The 24,414-nt window shown below is 37.5% G+C and overlaps 1 protein-coding gene and 1 pseudogene across 4 annotated transcripts in view; both read left to right on the forward strand.

Annotated features, from left to right (window-relative positions):
- The window catches only part of PALLD (palladin, cytoskeletal associated protein), a 406,473-nt gene that overhangs the window by 212,649 nt on the left and 169,410 nt on the right, over window positions 1-24,414 (forward strand). The window lies entirely within an intron of this gene.
- Window positions 8,663-8,827, forward strand: LOC132693515 (U2 spliceosomal RNA; annotated as a pseudogene).

The following is a 24,414-nucleotide window of genomic DNA, read 5'->3' on the forward strand; positions in this document are numbered from 1 at the left end:
CACTTAACTTCATACCTAGATACACTGTAAGACTTCTGTTTTCAAACCTCACCAGTTCCAGAGTTTTCCCACTGTGTCATACTTTTCCAACTGATATCATTCACCTTATAAATGGGATGGTATGAAGAATTAAGTAAAAATCCCATGGAATAGAATTACATTGGAAAAATTCATCCAGCCAAGTTACTCAATTTGGGAACCCTTTTCAACTTCTTCTTCATTTCTCCTGTTGTTTCATTTGATCAACATCTTACTTTAAAACATTATGGAGAAAGTGAGACATTTGGAAGGTCCAGAAGGACATTTTTCCTCTCTGGTACATACTTGCAATGTTGGTTGGCCACAGTACAATCGAACTGCTAGTTCAAGGTGTGTGTACTTGACATGTTAACACCCCCATCAGATGCCAGACTCTTGATGAAAGGCTGAGAGCTTCTGTGCTACTCCCTTCCTGTCCTGTTGATGTTGGACTCCTGCTCCAACTCCACTGTGTGGCTTGGTCAGTATAACTTAGAAAGTTGAACTTTTTTCCATCCTTCCACCTCTACTAGTTGGGGTTGAAGAACTCACTATATCACTGACCTCAGAATATAAATGGTTTCTTAGGCTCTATTTTACAAGCTTTACCTTATAGGTTTACGTGCACGAGCACGTACACACACACACACACACACACACACACACACACACACACACACACACAGGCAAGGAGAAGGTCAGCACAACAATTTGAGGCAAACTAAGCAACAAAGGTCAAGGAGATGTAATCATAAAGCAGTTGTGAAGACGTCCTTAAGTGTACATAAATGTATTTAAAAATCTAGCACATTTCATCCTCTCATTAATAATTGAGCATCTATAAAGTGTTAGGTAGTGTTGGCTACTGAAGACACAAAGATGAAAAAGACAAAAGCATCGCCTTTGAATAATCTATATAATCTAGTGATCTCTAAGATCATATTGGCAAGCACATACACAAAAATTCTACCCATCTTTTAACATCATGTCAATGTTGTAGACAAATGACGGATTCCTAGATGAATTTCATTGCAATCCAGTTGCCTTCTTTTCCCATTTAATGTTTGGAAGATAAGCCATTCTGCTTTTGATCCTGAAAACTTAATAGGCATCAGCTTCTGTTTCTGGTTAAGTGATTTTTGTTATCTGCTGAGTCTAGTCAAATAGCAAAGCAGTTTAATAGTGAAAGTGCAAACTACGGAATCAGCTGGGCCTTCAAAATAATATTAGGGCAAAAAAAAAAAATAGGGCTGAAAGTATTGTTTTCAATTTGTTATAAAATCACATGCTTGCAAACACACACACTCATGCTCACACTCACCAAGCACATTGGAGAACAGTGAATAAGGAATGTAGGCAAGATCATGGGCCTACTTCTGAAGCACCTGGCTGTGCACATAGATATGGGCTCTTCATAAATACAGTATAATGATGACTTTGCATTAACACTGTTGGTGTTGGATCACTTTAAAAACAACCCCTCCCTGAAATGGAAAATTCAATCAAGGAATTTCCTGAAGTGTGAAACTTAACTAAGGAATAACATTTTGATGTATTCTTCCTCATGTTTTTTTTTTTCATGTAAAAATTGGCTTTCAGTGTCACATTCTTAGATATCAGGATAACGGTGCTCTGCTCTGCTAGTGTTTCGGTGAATGTAATGTTTTCATTACACTTACAAAAGGAGGTTGAGTCCTTACTTTTATGGCTAGTCATCTTATTTGGCGTCTAAAATATAGTTGGAGATACTTACAGATACCCCATGTACATTCAAAGTGGTGCTCAACCATCTATAAGAAATACTGTATGTACATTTCAAATATTAGATGCTTTCCATGAAAGAGTAACATGATGGCGTAATATTTCTTTAACATTTGCATCTCATCTTGTCTCATTATGTGCGAGAGCTCCTTCAGTGATTACAAAGTAAGTTGAAAGAAGTCCCTACTGGGTAGAGGCTTTTTTGAAGAGAGAGGGGCTCAGCTCAGAGATAAGAGGGAGCCACATATGAACAGTATGCCCAGAGATTATGCTGTGGATCTCCTGTCAAAATAGCAATATAGTGTTAAGCCCCAAGAAACTAGAAACAAAATTATATGTGCAGCTTAATATGAACTTTATGAAAAATAAACACCTAAATCAACTAAAATGTGTATTCTATCTTAGAAGGAAGTACATCAGAATACTACCAGTGGTTTTTTGGTGGAGTTTTGAGCAGGTTATCTTTTCTTGTCAACTAGTCCTGATTTTCCAACTTTTCAACAATAAGGTTTATTATTTTTGTAATTAAACAAAAATAATTATTTTGAAGGAAATAAGCACTTCAATTTTGTCTCCTCCATCGTCTCTTTTGCTTTAACCTCAGCTCATTTTTCTCTTCATCATAGATGCTCCCTTCTCCTTAACAGTAACCAAGCTCGATTTTGCACACAGTTGGAAGCAGGATGTTCTGGCATCTAATGCTCTCGCTTCCCCTCTTGGAGCTCCTCTCTTCTAGAAGCCAGTGACTTCAGGATTCCACATGGGTTTCTAGAACACACCCCGGGAAGCTCTCCACAGACAATGTCCTAAACTCGTAAATGACTTCACTTCTCCATAAACACTCTCTTTAACACCCCCACACCAACCAAAACTTTCTTTCAGTTGCACATTTCAAAAGTGACAGGAATAAAATAACTTTTCACTTTAAAGCTCAAAATAAGCCAGCTATTTTAAAGACCAGCATTTAATGTATAGTCCATACAAGGCCTTGCACAGAAAGTAGGATGAAAACGTTACCCTCAAGAACAGCAGTGAAGGAGAAGAGATGTGGTAAAAGAAAACTGAGATCCCAAGTCAAATAACAATATTATCAGTAAAATATGTGATGAAGGCACCTGCTGAAATAGGAATAATGTTGTGATAACCATGAGATTAAGAAGAGTGAAAAAGTGGGGCACCGTGGTAGCTCAGTCGGTTAAGCATCTGGCTCTTGGTCTCGGGTCATGATCTCATGGTTTGTGGGATGAAGCCCCACACTGGGCTCTGTGCCAACAGCATGGAGCCTACTTAGGATTCTCTGTTTCCTCTCTCTGTCCCTCCTCTGCTTGCACTCTATCTCCCAAAATAAATAAATTTTAAAAATAGCTTAAAAAATAAGAGTGAAAGGGGCACCTGGGTGGCTCAGTTGGTTAGGCGACTGACTTCGGCTCAGGTCATGATCTTGCGGTTTGTGAGTTCGAGCCCCGCGTTGGGCTCTGTGCCGACAGCTCAGAGCCTGGAGCCTGCTTCAGATTCTGTGTCTCCCCCTGTCTCTACCCCTCCCCTACTCATGCTCTGTGTCTCTCTGTCTCTCAATAATAAACATTAAAAAATAATAAAATAAATAAAAAATAAGAGTGAAAAGGCTGAAGAGAACTCTGAGAAGTGATCACAAGTACATAGAAAGGAATCACGTATTTCTTAGCAAGAGTGAAAATCCATACTAGACTCAGTGAGCATGTTCTGTGACTTTCTTTCAGTCATAGACTGTACTCTGAAGGGAGGAGCTGGAACAATGGGGACACTGTAATATTTAATGTTATGATCCTTGAGAAATGTCACTGACATCTATCATTGTTTAAAAAAAAAAAACAACTCTAGAAAAATTTATTTTTAAAGGGCACCTGGGTGGCTCAGTCAGTTAAGCAGCCAGCTCTTGATTTCAGCTCAGGTCATGATCTCAAGGTTCATGAGTTCAAGCCCCACATCGGGCTCCATGCTGACAACACAGAGCCTACTTGGGATTCTTTCTTTCCCTCTCTCTCCACCCTTCTGCTCCCTCTCAAAATAATAAACATTTTTTTTAACTCAAAAATTTAAAAAAGAAATCATCACTCAAGCAGTGTGTGGAGTCAGAAGGGAAGGCAGATTAGGCAAATTCAGGACCTTCAGGGGAAAGAGATCTGACTTCAGAAAGTGGAAGTAATCCCAAGAGTGAAAATGACTCAAAGGGAGGGTGAGATGGGAAAATAGGAAAAGGGGACAGTGGTTGTGATCAGAAGACTCTGAAAGTTCAAAACCTTAAGAAAGAACGAACCTTCAAGTGATAAAGGAATTTAACAGATGTCTGTTTAAGTGGAAGTTAAGGTCACAGGAGTAGAGGAAATGAAGTCAAGATGCTAGAAGAACTTAACATGGATGATGGCCAAAGGTGATGGCAGGAAATGAAAGGCTAAATAGTAAAGTCATTGAGAAAAGTGAGGAAATGGCAGAGGTTGTTGGTGAAAAGCAAGGAAGAAAGAGTGATTATAGGTGGAGCACACAAACTTCAATAAAGAAGAGATGCTGGGTGATGATGGCAAAACTGTTCTAAGAATAGCTTTGGGGAACAGGGAGCATGCAGAGCCCTCTGTGCTCAGAGAAGGTCCTGATGAAGTTAGTGACAACATCAAGGAAAGACAGGTTTCAGTTAAGGCAAAAGCATTTCTATTGAAAATAGAAACGGAGTATATTGGTTAGAAATAGTCAAAGAAGCCCATAGACAATGGAAGGAATCTGGAGAAGGATCCGGGGGACAGCTGAAGAAGGAAACACCACAAGAGGGCTCTAAGTAGAGGTTTACATCCAGAGAGGTGAGGTGAGAGAATAAGACAACAAGAATATCCCAGGGGATCACTTGCTGTTATTTCATGAAGATTATTTGTAGTTGGAAGCTGATAGAGCCATTTCTAGTATAATTCATACTTCTTTTTAGTGCCCTATTTATTTCAGTTACATTTCAGCACCATGATCCATTTCTGAGTTCCTAACCTTTTCTATCCAAGGAAGACCTTGAGTTGGGTTTTTATTGAATAAGCCTATTTCCTATATTTGGATATTTTAAAACAATTGTTCTCAATTAATGAGTCTCTGAGCCATATATATTGAATTTCACTTTGTGTCTTCAGTTTCTACTATTGGAGAATTTATTTCCGTGCACTTTAGGCTAAAATATGTCAGGTTGCCAATTTTTTACCATGGATTTATTTTTTCTGTGAACATGTCAGTTTCTCATTCAAACTAATACATCACCTAATGGTGAGAACATTAGTAATAGGGAAGTTTATTTTAGTTGGTTTCTATTACATGTGTAAAAGCGGACTATTCACTTTCTCAACAAACCTAAGAATGACTGCTTCCTTACTTGACTACAGTTATGACTATACAAACCTTGTGAATAACACTGGAATTGATGCAGGTTTTTGAAAACCTTTTCCGTATGTGGCAAGGAATTAGATATTCTTTCATTTGGTTTTAAGAATAATTCATACATGAAGCTAATTTAACAAAATATGCAGATTTTCATGAAACGAGGTGGCTGGATAAATCACATACAAAATTGAGCACATAAATTTGCTTCATTGTTCAAAAGAGAACTGTACATTAATTGTAGAGTCTCGAACTTTGCTGAACTAGGTTCATGTCTTCTGACCTCTGGATGTGAAGGTTCCCACTGGTATAATACTGCCTCCTCTGTTTATGAAGGCTTTTGTTAGTATATATGTTGATTGTAGGGGCACCTGGGTAGCTCAGTCGGTTGAGCTTTGACTTTGGCTTGGGTCATGTCCTTGCAGTTCGTGAGTTCAAGGCCTGCATTGGGCTCTGTGCTGACAACTCAGAGACTGGAGCCTGTTTCAGATTCTGTGTCTCCCTCTCTCTCGGCCCCTTCCTGGCTCATGCTCTATCTCTCTGAAAAATTAACATCACAAAAAAATTTTTTTAAGTACACACATTGATTGTAAAGGTTTTTGATGACACTCAGCGAAATACCTTAGGAAATATATCCATCTATTTAATTTCTGCATCCACATTCCCACTTTTTCTCTACCCCATCTCAATTCAGAAACCTTAGAAATGTATTTGCTCTGTGCCCTCCTCCATTTCACAATGTTCTTTACATCTGTTTTTTTATTTAAGTTGAATGATGTATGTATCTACAGTAGGTAGTGAGGGACTCCAGCTGCAAGCCTCCTGATATGAGGCTAGTAGAACCGTGGAATCACTAACCTACCATCCAAATATTTTTGCTTCATTATATATGTCAGGAACCAAAAAGAGTAGGTGCAGCTATCTGGTATTCTTTTTCTTCAAAAGAGTTTGTAAATAGGTCAAATATGGGTAATTATATGCCTCAGCTATAATTTTAAACTTGCTGCTTTCCTAGTAATTGCCATTAAATGTGAAGGTTGTGAAAGATTTTTGGAAAGACCGCAAAATATTTTCTTGTCCTTGTTTTTTTCTTTGTTGAAATAGTTCATATGCCATCTGGTTTCAGGAATGTATCATTAAATGCAATGTTTATAGCAAAAAAAAAAAAAAAAAAAAAAAGCCATAAAAGATGGCCTCAGTACAAAGCACTGCAAAGTAAAAACGTCTTTTCTTCTCTGTACTTTCTAAAACAGAGTTTATAGTTTGGACTTCCAAATACTTTTAGCCACAGAGGTAAATCCTTGCTCTGGATGATTGTGTTTTCATGTCTTGTGCCCTTCTTTCCTTCATAGCTCTTGCTTTCTTCAAAGGGCATCCTTTAAAAGAAATGCGAAATGTTCACATTTATTTGTATTCTACCACAAAGCAACTTTTCACATAGAGGAGAGGATTATTCATGATGAAGCATTCTGGAATAACATCAGGAGTTTCACTGCATGTTTGTTCTAATTATTCTACCATTAGAAAGCAGAATTATATTTAGTTGTGTCATTAAATTTTTCTGATACTAAACAGCTGCCTTATTAGAAATAAAGAATTTTTTGTTTTTACCAAAAATTGGCAGAGGTTTCTAAAAGCAACTGGATGGCTCCAGAACATCCTTTTACTTGAGGGACCCCGTCCCCATTTCACCATGCTGTTAGCTGGAGAGAAATTTGCATGTTGTTATTTTGCATCATAACTAATGAACAAAAGCTGTTGACTCTACAGTTCTGCCTGGTGCTATCCCATAAGCGGCAGTTCTGCGTTTGCTTGTATCTGGTGCTGTAGCTGATCTGCTGTCTTCTCATACGGGAAGATCTTGGAGTAGATGAAATGCAGGCAGGCAAATAAGCAGACTGGAACCTAGGTCCAGCTCAGGGCATCAAACATAGACATCTGGATTTGGATGGAGTGAGGAGAATGCAAAGGGTCCATGCTAGTGGGAGACATCTGAGAATCTGGAGTATTTGGGGGGAGCCCATGCTGCGACTCCAAGTCTGTGTCATGGGGCTGGGTGGGAGGTTGGTTTGAGTTAAATTGACATTTTCGTAAGAGTGTAACCTCTGAAAAGGGACCAGAAGTTACCCCAACTTTGTAGATGTCTACGGATGTATAAATGAAAATTTTGAATTCATGTCCTTCTTCCAGATCCATATCAGTCTGAATTATATACTCCAGGTCAACAAGAATAAGTAAATTTCAGATGATATGAGAAAATAGACATGTTCCTCTTGCTAACTGCATTCCCCTTGGTTTATGAGCAGTCTGTCAGATATAAGCCCAGATGAATAGGTCTTTTTTCCCCCCTCATGTCAAATTTCCTCCATGATCTATTTTCAGAGGAAATTTATAAACATCAGTATTTTTTATTCTAGGAAACAAACTACTCATTTCTAGGTTCTGGTGAATTCAGCATGTGCTTCAGTACACTGTTTAAAGGTAGAATAGGATTATCATGGAATTTATAAAAATTGAGAAACCACTATATACAGTCATAAGCCAAGAGATTTTACCTTGAACCAAGCACTCCACCCCTAATAAAGGCAAGTAATAGTTTGGATATTTATTCTGATAGAAGCCATTGTTGTCATCCTGTATTTAGGACAAGTAAACATTTTTGACATTTTTTTTTTTCTCCAGAAACTCTTACTGCTCCTGGTTATGTAACCTGGTCATGTTTCATATTGATATGACATTTTAAAATAAAGGATTATTCCTTTAGTACAAAAAATTACTTCAGAGGCTTTGTACAAATACAAGCGATCATTATTAATTATTATTGACATATTTGGCACATTTCTGCTTTATTTTCCAGTCTTGGTCTTGTTTTGTTTTGTTTTTGGTTGTTTGTTTTTTTTTTTGTTTTTCTGTTTTTGGTCGGGCCTCATTGGGACCATCAGTGCACCTAGTCAGCCTTTTTTTTTTTAAGTTTGTTTATTTTTGAGAGAGAGACAGAGCATGAGCGGGGGAGAACAGAGAGAGTGGGGGCACAGAATCCAAAGTAGGCTCCAGGCTCTGAGCTGTCAGCACAGAGCCCAGCAAACCCACAAACCAGGAGATCATGACCTGAGCCTAAGTTGGATGCTTAACCGACTGAGCCACCTAGGTGCCCCTAGTCAGCATCTTCTTAAATATTGTTTTTCTCATGACATCTTCCTGCTGCAAAAGGAGTGTCTCTGAAATGCAGAAGGTCTCCCTCTTGGAATTCCCCATCCTCTGCCCCTTCTTGACCGTCTCAAGGCTTAGCGCACAGCCATACAGCTGGTACCCTAAAACTTCCCTTAAGTGTCATCCTGGAAGTGGTTTTCCCCTTTTTTCCTAGGCCAGCTCACTTGATTCCTAAAGGCCATCTGTTTCACTTTTTTGTTTTATTCTCTTATTTACCAGAAGCACACCTTCCAGTAGCTCTCAGAGAAAGAGTGTAGGACAAAGTCTTTTTTAGACCCTACTTCTAATCGCTTCTCGGCCTTTTGGCTAAGATCAAGTGTAGACCCTACTTCTCTGAAAAATTTTTTATTCTATCCTCACACTGAAGTGATAGTTTGGCTGGGTTTAGAATTCTAGATTTGGCCCAAGAATTTTCAAAGAATTGCTTTAGATTCTTATAGTTTCTTGTGTTTGAGGAGTCCAGTGACAGTCTGCCTTCTGGTCCTTTGTGTGTGACTTTTTTTCCTCCTAGAATACATAAAATCTTCTCTTTATCCCTGGTACCCTGAAGTTTCTTCGAAGATATACAGTATTTTTCAGATACGGTAGAGGATATTTAGTGGCCCTTTCAATCTTAAAGCTATGTATACATTCAGGAAAATTTTCCTTATTATATTTTATTTCCTCTTCACTTTCTCTGTCCTCTCTTCCTGAAACTTGTATGTTACCCTGATGCTAGAACTCCTAAACTGATGTTTTCGTTTTCTTGCCAATTTTCACTGCATTTTCTGTAGATCTCTTCACCTTTGTCTTCCAAATGTTCTGCTGAATTTATTTGTCTTATTTTTTCCCCAAGACTTTCTTTCATTCTCTAATTTTTTTATGGCATCCATCTCTTTACTGATGTCAGTCACTGGAGTTTACTTTTTTGGAGTAGGGTGACTGTTGTTATAATTTAGCTCGCTCACTCCATTCCATGTATTCTCTCTATTCAAGTTCCTTTTCTTCTCAGTATTTATTTGGACTGAATTTCATGTTTGAGGGTCTTTGGCACCAACAAATTGACTGGGAACTGTGATTGGTTGGGATTTGTCAGCTGGTAGGCATTACCCTAAGATTGAACAAGGACCCCAGATGCTAATATCTATAGGTCTTTTCTCAGAGGTTAATCAGTTGTGCCAGAAAGAAAGGCACTCGATTTCCTTCCTTGGGAAACTGTGGACAGGACTGGTATTTGCTCAGTGGACAGAATTTGGGAGCTGAAGAGGGGAAGGGGCTGTCTTTCATCATTTAGTAGATGCATTCATTTAATTCTGTGTCCTCATTTTCAACCTCTTCTTTTGCATCTTCATTCTGTTGTACCAGGTGTTTCTGGATCTGTTTCCCACTGGCTCTGTGACTCTATAATGGAAGCCTCCTGTCTCCTAACATGGTGGAGGAGGAATGGTGGACCAGCTGCAAGAGTAGGGGGATGAGTGGAGATGGCTGGTCTCCTACAGACTTTGAACCAATCCTCTTAAATTCAGCTCCATCCCTTTCTCCCACCTTCAGAGGATTCTAGTGATCAAGTTTTCTGTTGCTCAAGTTAGCTTCCTTCTTGTGTGCTTCACCTTCTGTAGCACTTAGACTTCCATTTTCCACTCCTGCTAACTTGATGACAACTCATCCATTCACTTTTTATTCCAATGAACTTACAACATTTTACTTCTTTTCTCTCTCTTTCTCTCTCTCTGCCTCCCTCCCCCCTACCTTTATTTAGGATTTAAGGGAATGAGCAAAAATAAATGCATCTATTCAGTCACCATTTTTATTTTTATTTAAAAAAAATTTTTTTTTTATTTTTGACAGAGCATGAGCAGGGGAGGGGCAGAGAGAAAGGGAGACACAGAATCCGAAGCAGGCTCCAGGCTGTGAGCTGTCAGCACAGAGCCCGATGCAGGGCTCGAATTCATGAACAGTGAGATCATGACCTGAGCCAAAGTTGGACGCTCAACAGACTGAGCCACCCAGGCGCCCCTCAGTCCACCATTTTTAAATAGATGCCAATTTATGGCTTTGGACCTTCTTTTTTAATTATTAAAATTCGACTATAAAAAATATATATAAAAAAATAAAAAAAAATAAATTCAAGTATAGTTAATATACATGTTATATTAGGTTCAGGTGCGCAATATACTGATTCACCAATTCTATATGTCACTCACTGCTCATAACAAATGTACTCCTTAATCCCCATCACCTATTTCAGCCATCCCCCACTCACTCTGGTAACCATCAGTTCTCTGTAATTAAGAGTATTTTTCTTGGTTTTTCTCTCTCTCCTTTCTCTTTCTCTCCCTCCCTCTCTTTTTCCCTTGTTTGTTTTGTTTCTTAAATTCCACATATAACTGGAATCATATGGTATTTGTCTTTCTTTGACTTATTTCACTTAGCATCTTACTCTGTAGCCCCATCCGTGTCATTGCAAATGGCAAGATTTCATTATTTTTGGTGGCTGATTAATATTCCATTGTATATACATACAACTCTTCCTTATCCATTCGTCAACTGTTGGGTACTCTAATTGCTTCCATATCTTGGCTATTGTAAATAATGATTCTATAAACCTTGGGGTGCATGTATCCCTTTAAATTCATGTTTTTGTAATCTTTGGGGAAATACCCAGTAGTGTAATTGCTAGATCATAGGGTAGTTCTATTTTTAACTTGAGGAACCTCCATACTGTTTTCCAGAGTGGCTGCACCAGTTTGTATTCCCACCAACAGTGCATGTGTGTTCTTTTTCGTCATATCCTTGCCAACACCTACCTGTTGTTTCTTGTGTTGTTGATTTTAGCCATTCTGACAGGTGTGAGGTGACATCTCATTGTAGTTTTGATTTGCATTTCTCTGGTGTTGAGTGATATTGAGCATCTTTCCATGTGTCTGTTGGCTATCTGTATGTCTTCTTTGGAAAAATTTCTGTCCATGTCTTCTGCCCACTTTTTAATTGGATTATTTGATTTGGGGGTGTTGAGTTTATAAGTCTTTATATATTTTGGGTACTAACCCTTTACTGGATATGTATGTCATTTTCAAATATCTTCTCCTATTCCATAGATCGCATTTTAGTCTCATTATTTCCTTTGCTATGTAGAATGGACCTTCTTTTTAAAGGAAGATTTTTTTCTGCCTCAGAAGGCAGTATAGGACAGAGACAGAATCTCTACCACTGACAAACGAGGTGACCTTGGATAAGCATCCCACTGCCCCTAAGTTTCTTCTTCAGTAAAAGGGAATTATGACAGTACCTACTCCATAGGATGGTGGTCATGTGAAATAATGTGCTGTCCTAGAACATACCATGGGGCAAGTACTCAGCTAATATTAGCTATCATTGTTTTGTTATTATAAGAGAATGTTAACAATAAATCCATTGTTACCTTACATATAAAAAGTTTCTGAAATAAGCAACTCACAAAACTTGCAAAAAACTACAAGTGAATTCTTTATATTCTTTTTTCCTTTCTCTACCTTAAAAAGATGGTAAGGGAAAAAAATATATTAACAGAAAAACCACTGACCAATTAGGAGAAGTTTTTGTTTTCATTCAAATCACCCTAGGGTTCCTAGACAGTATACGTATTAACTCCAGTGGGCTAAATATCAGAAATGGGGGTAGTGATAATAGTAGGCTACAGATGTCAGGCTACAAAATGTTGATAGACATCTTGTTCTTTTGTATAAGCTTAGATATGCAGCCATGCAGAAATCAGTGTTGACAGACCATTTTGTGTGATATGTTACATACTCACGGCTAAAGGCTGAAAATTCATACTCACCATGCTTTCTGCTTTGAAATATTGGAGCCTTCAAAACATTTTATTTTAATAACCAACTGAGATTTCATTAGGGAGATGTTTGTAAATGTGCCGAGGCCTGGAGACATCTTCTCCTATGACAAAGAACTGTGCAAAATAAAATATACCTAGAATTTCTATCCAAGTGTCTGGCATCCAAGAAATCCCTATTCTACAATATCATGTGTACAGAATTTCCTACAAACTAATGCTTTTCTTTCCCATTCTCTTAAAGTTCCCACTTTTCCTTTTCCCCTCCTGTTAGGTATTTGACTGACTTAGAGGCAGATATAACTAGTATATAACTTGAGAATCAAATCTGGAGATGATCTGGAGACAGCTTGAATCATTATACACAAAAAGAAAATGAATATGTGTTATTTGGGATAAACCCAGAACAACCTGAATTGACAGTGAAGGAATCCAGTAGCCTTTTCTTGGAAAAAGCCAAACACTCCTCCACTCTTCTCTGCTGCTAAGCCAGACAACATCACTAGAAGTTCAGAATCATGCCAGGTGTGTGTAGAAAGGTTACTTCAGACCAGGATCATGACCAGAAAATTCAAAAAAGCATAGGGTGTTTAAGAATGGTTCCAAAAGTAAACATGAGCACAAAGTACAATTCTTCCCTTTTCTTAATCCTAATTCAGTTCTTTGTTTTTTAAGTTTATTTATTTATTTTGAAAGAGAGAGAGGGATTGCACCCAGGAAAGTGGGGGAGGGGCAGAGAGCGAGGGAGAGAGAGAATCCCAGGCAGGCTCCATGTTGTCAGTGCTGAACCCAATAAGTGCCTTGAACCCATCAATGGTGAGATCATGACCTGAGCCAATATCAAGAGCCAGATACTTAACCATTTGAGCCACTCAGGTGCCCCACTAATTCAGTTGTTAAGAAGAAACTATCTAAAGGCAAATCAAAGTATTAAACTGATTTAGAATTTGATTCATCAGAACATTAAAATGTATATTATATAGATTTATTTATTGTCATCTGACAGTTTAGGCATACTCCAGAGATGTTGCAGGTTTGGTTCCAGACCACTGCAATAAAGCAAATACTGCAAATAAAGAGACTCAAATTAATTTTTTGGTTTCCCAGTGCATATAAAAGTTATGATTACACTATAGTCTGTTAAGACTTAAATAGCATTATGTCTGAAAAAAAAACAACAACCAATGTACATACCTTAATTTAAAAGTATCTTATTGCTAAAAAATGCTAAAATACCTTATTTCTTAAAAAGCTCATCATCTGAGCTTTCAGAGAGTTGTAATCCTTTTGCCGGTAGAGGGTCTTGTCTTGATGTTGATGGCTGCTGATTGATCAGGGTGGGGGTTGCTAAACTTTGGTGTGGTTGTGGCCATTTCTTCAAATACGACAACAGTGAAGTTTGCCTCATGGATTGACTCTTCCTTATAGGGGCGATTTCTCTGTAACAGGTGATGCTGTTTGATAGCATTTTACCCACTGTAGAACTTCTTTCAAAACTGGAGTTAATTCTCTCAAAGCCCCCCACTGCTTTATTAAGTTTATGTAATATTCTGAGTCCTTTGTTGTCATTTCAACAATCTTCACAGCCTCTTCACCAGTAGTAGATTTCATCTCAAGAAACACTTTCTTTTAAGTTTTATTTTATTTGAGAGAGGCAGAGAGTGTGAGTGGGGAAGGGGCAAAGAGGGAGAGAGAGAATCCCAAGCAGGCTCCTCACTGTCAGCGCAGAGCCCAGTGCAGGGTTTGAACTCATGAAACTGTGAGATCATGACCTGAGCCAAAATCAAGAGTCAGACACTTAACCGACTGAGCTACACAGGTGCCCCAAGAAATTCTTTACTCACCCATAAAAAGCAACTCCTCATCCATTCAGGTTTTATCACAAGATTGCAACAATTTAGCCACATGTTCAGGCTTCCGATTCTAGTTTTCTTGCCTTTTTCACAGTATCTGCAGTTACTTCCTCCATTGAACCCCTCAGAGTCCTTCCAGACTTCCTGTTAATGTTGGTATTTTTATCTCTTACCATGAATTATAAATATTCTTAATGAAATCTAGAATGGTGAAGCTTTCCCGAAGGTTTTTAATTTACTTTGCCCAGATCCATCAGAGGAATTACTATCTGTGGCAGCCTTAGACTTGTGAAGCATATTTCTTGAGTAACATGACGTAAAAGTCCAAAATACTTGACCCATGGCCTACAGAATGGATGTTGTGTTAGCTGGTATGAAAACAGCATCAATCTCATTGTCCATCTCCATCAGAGCTCTTGGGTGACCAGATGCATTATCAATGAGCAGTCATATTTTGAAAGGAATCTTTTCCTTTCAGCAGGTCTCAGGGTAGGTCTCAACAATGGACTTCTAATATTTAGTAATCCATGTTTTAAACAGATGTGCTATCATCTTGGACTTGTTCCATTTATAGAGCACAGGCAGAGTAGATTTCCCATAATTCTTGAGAACCCTAGGATTTTTTTTTTTTTTTTTTTACTGGTTATTTATTTTTGAGAGATACAGGGTGTGAGTGGGGGAGGAGCAGAGAGAGGGAGACACAGAATCCAAAGCAGACTCCAGGCCCTGAGCTGTCAGCACAGAGCCTAATGCGAGGCTCAGACTCACTAACCATGAGATCGTGACCAGAGCCGAAGTCGGATGCTTAACCGACTGAGCCACCCAGGCTCCCTGAGAACCCTTGGATTTTCTAATGGTAATGATCATTGGCTTCAATTTAAAGTCACCAGCTGCATTAGCCCCTAACAAGAAAGCCTGTCTTTTGAAGCCTTGAAAACAGGCATTGACTTCTCTGTACTATGAAAGTAGTAGATGGCATCTTCTTCCAATAGAAGACTGTTTCATGTACACTGAAAATTTGTTGTTTAGTGCAGCCACCTTTATCAAATATCTTAGCTAGATCTTCTGGAAACCTTACTGCAGCTTCTGTGTCAGTGCTTGCTGCTTCACCTTGCACTTTGATGTTATGGAGCCAGCCTTTTTTCTTAAACCTTATAAACCAACATCTGCAGGCTTCAGACTTTTCTTCTGCAGTTTCCTCACCTCTCTCACAGCCCTCATAGACTTGAAGAGAGTTAGGGCCCTGGTGTGGATTAGGCTTTGGCTTAAGAGAATGTTGTGGCTGGTTTGATCTCTCCAGACCACTAAAACTTTCTCCATATCAGCAATATCATTGCTGTTTTGCTTTCTTATTACTTGAGTGTTCTCTGGAGTAGCACTTTGAATTTCCTTCAAGGACGTTTCCTTTACATTCACAATTTAGCTAAATATTTGGTGCAAGAGGCCTAGTTTTCAGCCTGTCTCAGCTTTCAACATACCTTCTCACTAAGCTTAATCATTTCTACCTTTTGATTTAAAGTGAGAGACATGTGACTATACCTTTCACTTGAGCACTTAGAGGCTATTGTAGGGTTATTTATTGGTCTAATTTCAATATTGTTACATATCAGGGAATAGGGAGGCCTGAAGAGAGGGAAAGAGATGGATGAATGGCTGGTGGGTGAAACAGTCACAAGACACAGCATTTATCCATTAAGTTTCCTCTCTTACATGGTCGTATTCATGGTGCCCTAAAAGTTACAGTAGTAACCTCAAAAATCATAGATCACCATAACAAAGGAAATGTGTGAATATATGATGAACAAGTTTGAAAAATTGCAAGAATTACCAAAATGTGACACAGAGACACGGAGTGAAAAATACCATTGGGAAAAAATGGCACCAGTAGACTTGCTCAACACAGGATTGCCACAGACCTTCAAGTTGTAAAAAAAAAAAAAAAAAAAAAAAAAAGGCAGTATCTGCAAAGTGCAAGAAAGCAAAACACAATAAAACATGGTGTGCCTGTATATTCTTCACAGCTCATGGTTTGCTTTTTAAAGCGATTTCACAAAAAGAATAGTCCTAACTAGAATATTGCCATGTAACTAGATACTCCAATTTCAGTGGTGGGATAGATTAGAAACCTTATGTAGAAATTCCTCAGTCTTACCTAGAGAAAGTGGATTTTCTTACATATGAAATGGAAACTTATGGTTAAAAGAAGCTTTTAGGACCTCATATAGGCATAGGTTGTTGGTATCCTTAATTTAGCTCTTTTTTTAAATTGAGGTATAATTGACATTTAACATTATATTTCAGATGTGCAACATAATTATTCAATATTTATATACTGCAAATGATCACAATAAATCTGGTTAACATCTGTCACCATGCATAGTTACGAAAAATTTTCTTCTTGTGATAAAAACTTCTAAGACCTATTTTTTTTTAGAAGCTTTCAAATATGCAATAGTATTATTAGCTGTAGTCACGAAGCTATGTATTTTACATCTATATTCATTTATTTTATAACTGGAAGTTTGCATCCTTTGACCATCTTCACCCATTTTGCCCACCATCTAATCCCCTGCCTCTGGCAGCTACCAGTCTGTTGTCTGTATCTGTAAGTTCGGTTTTGGGTTTTGGTTTTTCCCGTTTGTTTGTTTGTTTGCTTGCTTGTTTAGATTCCATATGTAACTAGAATCCTGTGGTATTTGTCTTTCTTTGATACATTTCATGTACCATGGTGCTGTCAGGGCCCATCCATGTTGTCACAAACGGGAAGATTTCCTTCTTTTTTATATAGTTGAAAAATACCCTGCTGTGTATATATGTTTTCTTTATCCGTTCATTCATTGGTGGACACTTAAGTTATTTATATATCTTGGCTATTGTAAATAATGCAGTGAACGTGAGTGGGTATATTTTTTATAAATGATGCTCAGTGAATGTGGGAGTGGGTATATCTTTTTAAGTTTTTCCATTTTCATCAGATGAACACCCAGACGTGGAATTGCTGGATCAGTGTGCTAGTTCTATTTTTAATTTTGGAGGAACCGTCAAATTGTTTTCCCTCATGGCTGCACCAACTTGCATTCCTACCAGTGGTGCCCAAGGATTCTGTTTTCTCCACTTACCAACACTTGTTGTTTCTTGTCTTTTTGATAATGACTGTTCTAACAGGTATGAGGTGCTACTCATTCTGGTTTTCATTTGCATTTCCCTGATGATTAATGATATTGAGCACTTTTTCATGTACCTGTTGGCTATCTTTATATCATCTTTGAAAAATGTCTATTTAGATCCTCTGCCCATTTTTTCATTAGATTATTCTTTTGCTATTGATTTGTATAAGCTCTTTATATATTTTGGATATTAACCCCTTATCAAATATAAGACTTGAAAGTATTTAATCCCATTCAGTGGATTACCTTCTCATTTTGTTGATGGTTTCCTTTACTGTGCAAAAGCTTTTTAGTTTGATGTAGTCCCACTTACTTATTTTAGTTCTTGTCACTTCAGCTTTTGGTGTCAAATCCAAAAAATCATTGTGAAGATGTCAAGAAGCTTACCACCATGTGTTCTTCTCTGAGTTTTATGTTTCTAGGTTGTACAGTCATGTCTTTAATCCTGAGTTCATTTTTGTGTATGGTGTAAGATAGTGGTCTAGTTTCATTCTTTTGCATGTGACTGTCCAGTTCTCCCAACACCGCTTATTGATGAAATTCTCCTTCCTCCATTGTATATTCTTGGCTCCTTTGTCATAAATTAATTGACCATTTACATATGGGTTTATTTCTGGGCTTTCTATTCTGTGCCATTGCTCTGTGTGTCTTTTTTTTAATATCCAATACCAGACTGCTTTGGTTAGTATAGCTTTGTTATACAATTTGAAATCAGGGAGTGTGGTACCTCCAGCTTTGTTCCTCTTTCCCAAGATTGCTTTGGCTATTGAGTCTTTTTTGGTTCTATAGAGTGTTTTAGGATTATTCTGTTTCTGTGAAAAATGGCATTGGACTTTTGATAGTGATTGCATTGAATCTGTGGATTGCTTTGAGTAATATGGACATTTTAACAATATTTGTTCTTCCCATCCATGAGCAAGGTATCTTTCCATTTATTTGTCTTCTTCAGTTTTTTCATCAGTGCCTTATAGTTTTCAGTGGACAAGCCCTTCACCTCCTTAAGAATTCATTCCTAGGTATTTTAGCCTTTTGTGATGCACTCGTAAATGGGACTGTTTTCTTAATTTCTCTTTCAGACAGTTTGTTTATTGGTGTATAGAAATGTAACAGATTTTCGTATATTGATTTTGTATCCTGCAACTTTAATGAATTCATTATTTCTGACAGTTTTTCATAGAGTCTTCAGGGTTTTCTGTATATAATAGCATGCCATCTGCAAATAGTGACAGTTTTACTTTTTCTTTGCCAATTTAGATGCCTTTTTTTGTTTTTCTTGCCTAATTGGTGTAGCTAGGAATTCTAATACTATGTTGAATAAAAGTAGCAAGAGTGGGCCTTGCTTGTTACTGATCTTTTACCTGTGATTATGTTAGCCGTGGACTTGACATATATGGCCTTTATTATATTCAGGTACAGTCTTCTCTGCCACTTTGTTGAGAGTTGTTATTATAAATGGTTGTTGAATTTTATCAAATACTCTTTTTTTACATCTATTGAAATGATCACATGAGTCTTTTTTTTTTTAATATTTATTTTTAAGAGACGGAGAGACAGTGTGAGTGGGGAAGAAGCAGAGAGAGAGAGAGAGGGAGATACAGAATCTGAAGCAGGCCCCAGGCTCTTAGCTGTCAGCACAGAGCCTGATGCGGGGCTCAAACCCACCAGCCGTGAGTTCATGACCTGAGCCAAAGTCATACACTTAAACAACTGAGCCACCCAGGCTCCCTGAGTTTTATTCTTTATTTTGTTAACATGGTGTATCACATTGATTGATTTGTGGATGTTGAACGATCTTGCATCCCTGATGTGAATTCCACTTGATTGTGGTATGTGATTCTTTTAAGGTATTGTTGAATTTGGTTTGCTAATTTTGTTGAGAATTTTTGCATCTATATGCTTCAGGGATATTGGTCTGTGAAATTCTTTCCTTGGAGTGTCATTGTCTGGTTTTGGTATGAGGGTAGTGCCGGCCTCATAAAATAAGTTTGGAAGTCTTCTGTCCTTTCTGTTATTTGGAAAAGTCCACAAAGGATTGGTATTAATTCTTCTTTAAATGTTTGGTAGAATTCACTAGAGAAGTCATCTGGTCCTGGACTTTTGTTTATTGGGATATTTTTGATTACTGATTCAATTTCCTTATTAGTGATTGGTCTTTTCAAATTTTCTTTTTCTTCCTGATTTTTTTTTGGTAGGTTGTGTGTTTCTAGGACTTTATCCATTCTTCTAGATTGTCAGATTTTGTTATGTATAATTGTTCATGGTAGTCTCTTCTGATCTTTTGTATTTTTGTAGTAACAGTTTTAATGTCTCCTCTTTCATTTCTGATTTGAGTCCTCTCTTTTTGTTTCTGGTGAGTCTAGCTAAAAGTTTATCTCTCTTTAGTTTCAGAGAATCTGCTCATAGTTTCATAGATCTTTTTTATTGTCATTGTATTCTCTTTATTATCATTTATTTCCTCCTTTTTCTTTGTTATTTCCTTTCTTCACTAACTGTGGGCTTCATTTGTTCTTTTTTTTTTTCTAGTTCCTTGAGATGTAAAGTTAGACAGTTTGAGGTTGTTTTGTTTGTTTCTTGATACAGGTATTTATCTCTATGAACTTTACTCTTAGAACTACTTGTGCTTCATCTCATAAGTTTTGGTGTGAGTTTTTTTTTTCACTTGTCTCAAGGTATTTTTTAATTTCTCTTTTGATTTCTTCTATGACAAAGTGGTTATTCGCTAGCATTATGTTTAATCTCCACATATTTGTAAATTTTCAAGTTCGCCTGTAATATATTTCTATTTTTATACTATTGTGATTAGAAAAAATGCTCAATTTCACTCTTCTTAAATTTATTAAGACTAGTTTTGTTGCCTAATGTATTATTGATTGAGGAGAATGTACCATATGTGCTTGAGAAAAATGTTTGTTGCTTTTGAATGGAATATTCTGTATGTATCTATTAAGTCTGTCTTGTCTAACATGTCATTTGAGGCTGATGTTTGCTTATTATTTTCTGTCTAGTCCTATCCATTGTTTTAAGTGAGGTGTTAAAGTCCCCTACTATTACTGGTTTGCTGTTTATTTCTCCCTAACAGACTTGTTAATATTTATTTTGTATATTAGTTTCTCCTATGTTGGATATGTAAACATTTACAGATGTTATATATTCTTATTGGATTGACCCTTTTGTTATTATGTAATGCCCTTCTTTGTCTCTAATTATGGTCTTTGTTTTAAAACCTATTTTTTCTTATATAAGTATAACCTCTCCAGATATCTTTTGGTTTCCATTTTCCATGGTTTCACTTTCGTTATCTTTTCCCTTCACTTTGAGTCTGTGTGTGTTCTTGCATCTGAAGTGCATCTCTTATAAACACCATATAGATAGGTATTGTTTTTTAATCCATTTGGCTACTCTGTGTCTTGTGTGTGGACAGTTTAGTCCATTTACATTTCATTAATTGATAGGTGTGTATTTATTGCCATTTTGCTGTTTCCTGGCTGTTTCATAGTTCCTTATTTCTTTTCTTATTCTATTCCTTTATCATTTTGTGATTTTCTGTAGTAGTATGCCATCATTCCATTCTTTTTATCTTTTGTGTATCTGCTATAGGATTTTGCTTTGAGCTTACCATGAAGCTTACATAAAATAATTTATATTTATAAGTCTATTTTAAGTTGATAACTTAAATTTGAAAGCATTTTAAAGTTCCACATTTTTACTACACCATGTTTTATGGTTTTGTTTGGTTTGGGTTTTATATCTTTTATTTTATGCACCCCTGACTAATTATTGTAGCTATAGTTGTTTTTACTGTCTTTGTCTTTTAATCTTCATACTAGCTTTATAAGTGATTAATCCATCACTTTTCCAACATTAGATTCTGAATTCTACTGTATATTTACCTTTATTGACCTGCATGCAACAAGCTGTTTTGCTGCTTGTAAGATTCTGTCCTTATCTTTTGGACCCCCAGGTGTCTCAGTTGGTTGAGCATCCAACTCTTAATTTCAGCTCAGGTCATGATCTCAATGTTCATGGATCCAAGCCCTGCATTGAGCTCTGTGCTGTCAGTGTGGAGCCTGCTTGGGATTCTCTGTCTCCCTCTCTCTCTGCCCCTCTCCCACTTGCACTCTCTCTCTCTCTTTCAAAAATAAATAAATAAATACTTTTTTAAAAAAAAGATTCTGTCCTTTGTTTTGACAAATGTGTCTTAGTGGGTTTCTTTGGGTTCATCTTTTTTGGAACTCTCTTGGGAGATATCTGAATTTTCCTTCCCCAGATTAGGCAAGTTTTTAACGATTATTCCCTCAATGTTCTTCCCCTTTCTCTCTTTCTTCTCCTTCTGGAATCCCTATATTGTGACTGTTGGTCCACTTGATGTTATTCCATAAATCCCCTAAGCTATCTTCACTCTTTTTCATTATTTTTTCTTTTTGCTATTCTGATTCATTGACTTCCACAGCCCTAATTTTGAGTTCACTGATCCTGCCTTCTGTTTCATCTAGCTAGTCTGCTGTTGAACCCTGTTAGTGTATTTTTCAGTTCAGTTATTGTATTCCTCAGCTCTGAGTTCTCTGTGGTACTTTCATACATTTTATATCTCTTTGTTGAAGTTCTCACTGTGCTCATCCATTCCTCTCCTGAGTTTGGCAAGCATCTGTATGACAGTTATTTTGAACTTTTTATCAGGGAAGTCATTTTTCTGCATTTCATTAAGGACTTTTTCTGAGGTTATAAAATATATAAAATATATATTTTTTAATTTTTTAATTAATTTTTAAAATTTAAATTTAATTTAAAATTTAAATTAAATTAAAATTAATTTTAATTAATTTAAAATTTAAATTAAATTAAAATTAATTTTAATTAATTTAAATTTATTTTAATTAAATTTAAATTAATTTTAATTAATTTAAATTAAATTTAATTAAATTTAAATTAATTTTAATTTAATTTAAATTTAAAATTTTAAATTTAAAAATTTAAATTATTAAATTTTTAAATTTAATTATATATATAATATATATTTATATAAAAATATAAAAATATTGTTCTTTTGTTTGGAAGTGGTTTTCTGTTTCTTCATTTTCTTTGTCTCGCTGAGGTTTTTATTCATTAGACAAAATATCCAGCTGTCCCATTCTTGAAGGAGTGGCCTCACATAGATGAACCTTATTATTCAACGCTGCCCCAGCTCCTAGTTGTCTCTCAAGCCTTTGTTTTTGCCTAAGCAAACGTCTTTTGTTTTAGCAGCCCCCAGTAGTTGAGGGTGTCCAAGACCTGTCAGTGTCCCAAAAGGATGGATATTAGCACCTAGATTCAGGCTGATTAGAAGCCAGACCCTCAGACAGCCACTTTTAAAGTATGGCAATATAGGTGCAGTATTGTGGGACTTCAAGAGTAAGTCACACTGGCCATGATAGCTAAGTATTCTAGAGGCATCTTATGGGCAGCAATCTCAAAAAACTCAGGATGCCAGATAAGTGTATAAACTCTTCCCCAGGAAATTCCAGTGACCTGGAGTAAGAGAACACAAAGATGCATTCAGCAGCCTCTGTCCCTGGAGTATATCTCAGGAGCACTTAGATGTGTACTAAACCATAAGACCACTCCTCAGGCTGAAACTCTGGGACAAGCAATTAGACCTCTTTTACAGAAAGACTGGGGATATTTTTTAGTCTACTCTGTGCACAGTACCCTGGGAATGGTAGCTTGCCAAGAATTGTCTCTCCATTTCTTACAGTTCTGTGGGACTAAGGAACGCAGGGTCTGTTGGCCACCAGAGCTAGGCAATCAAGATGCATTCCCTGGGTGGCAGCCGCAGAAACTGGGGCACCAGACACATATAAAAGTTCCCTTCTGGGAGATGCTGGCACTTTGGAGCGTGGCACAGGGAGAATGCCAAAATAGCTGCCTGCTGAGGTCTCTGTATAGGATTATAGTAGGGCCTTAGGTGTGTGTTTAATTAGAGGCCCGCCCCTCAGGCTGCAGCTGTGAAGATAAGCTGATTGGCCTTTCATAGACTGAGTTCCTTGCTCTGTTGCCTGTGCCTTGGGGGTGGTGGCCGGCTAAGAACTTTCTTTCCATTGGTTACAGTTCTGGGGGAACCGCAGACGGAAGTCTTGCTGGCCACTAGGTCGGGGGATCAAGAGATGCACCCTGGTGGCAGCCACAGAAAATTAGGCACTGCAGGGTACAAGCTTCTTTTGGGGAGAGGCTGGTAAGCTGGAGTGAGGCAGAACTTCTACCCCTGGAGAATATGGTGGCAGGTAGGCCCCTAGAGTTGTGTCCCTGAGTGAACCCTTTTAGTGCCGTTTCCCAGCTCTCCATAGACTTGTGGATCTCGTGGATGGGAATCCCATTGGTTTTCAAAACTAGAATTTTGGGGGCTCATCTCTCAGGTGCAAGTTTTAAAGTGGGGGGGGGGGCGGTCCGTGACATGGGGTTGCAGCTCTTTACTCCTCAGGGAGAATCTCCTAGTTTCTAGTTCCTTCCCAATCGGGGATCATGGCAGGGGGGGCTGGGGTTTATGGTGAGACCAAGTCTCATCCTCTCCTACCTGTTTCAGTGTGGGGTTTTTTTCTCATTAGTGTGATGTGTAGGAGTTGCTCGGCTCGTTTTTTAAATTTTTCTCACAGGAGATTATCCCATATGCAACTGTATGTTCAGTGTTTCTGTGGGAGCATGTAAGTTCAGGGTCTTCATATGTCACCATCTTGAACCAGAGCCTGTTAATTTAACCTGTTAAATTATTTAACTCAAATACAAAATACTGTTGTTTTTGATCCTGAAATTTGATAAGTTTACTGCTTATGGAAAGTGCTGAATATTAGCTGTATTTTATTAACTATTTGATTCATTAAAAAAAAAAAAATTTAATGTTTATTTTTGAAAGAGAGAGAGGGAGGGAGGGAGGGAGGGAGACAGAGGATCCGAAGCGGGCTCAGTTCTGGCAACAGAGAGCCCAGTGCAGGGTTCAAACCCACTAACTATGAGATCACCACCTGAGCTGAAGTCAGATGCTTAACCAACTGAGCCACCCAAGTGCCCCAACTAATTCTTTTTTTTAAGCTGTTGAGATTTGTTGAAAAGTTTGACCAATGCAATAATTTTAATTGTAAAATATTAGTGTTCTTCAGTCATTAACAATTAAGCCAAAATGAAATGCTTTAATCACTGATACTATTGCCCGCAAAACCTCAAATCCTAATTATCTGACGTA

The sequence above is a fragment of the Panthera onca genome, chromosome B1, assembly GCF_046562875.1.
Source record: "Panthera onca isolate mPanOnc1 chromosome B1, mPanOnc1 haplotype 2, whole genome shotgun sequence".
In the NCBI taxonomy this organism is placed as follows: Eukaryota; Metazoa; Chordata; class Mammalia; order Carnivora; family Felidae; genus Panthera; species Panthera onca.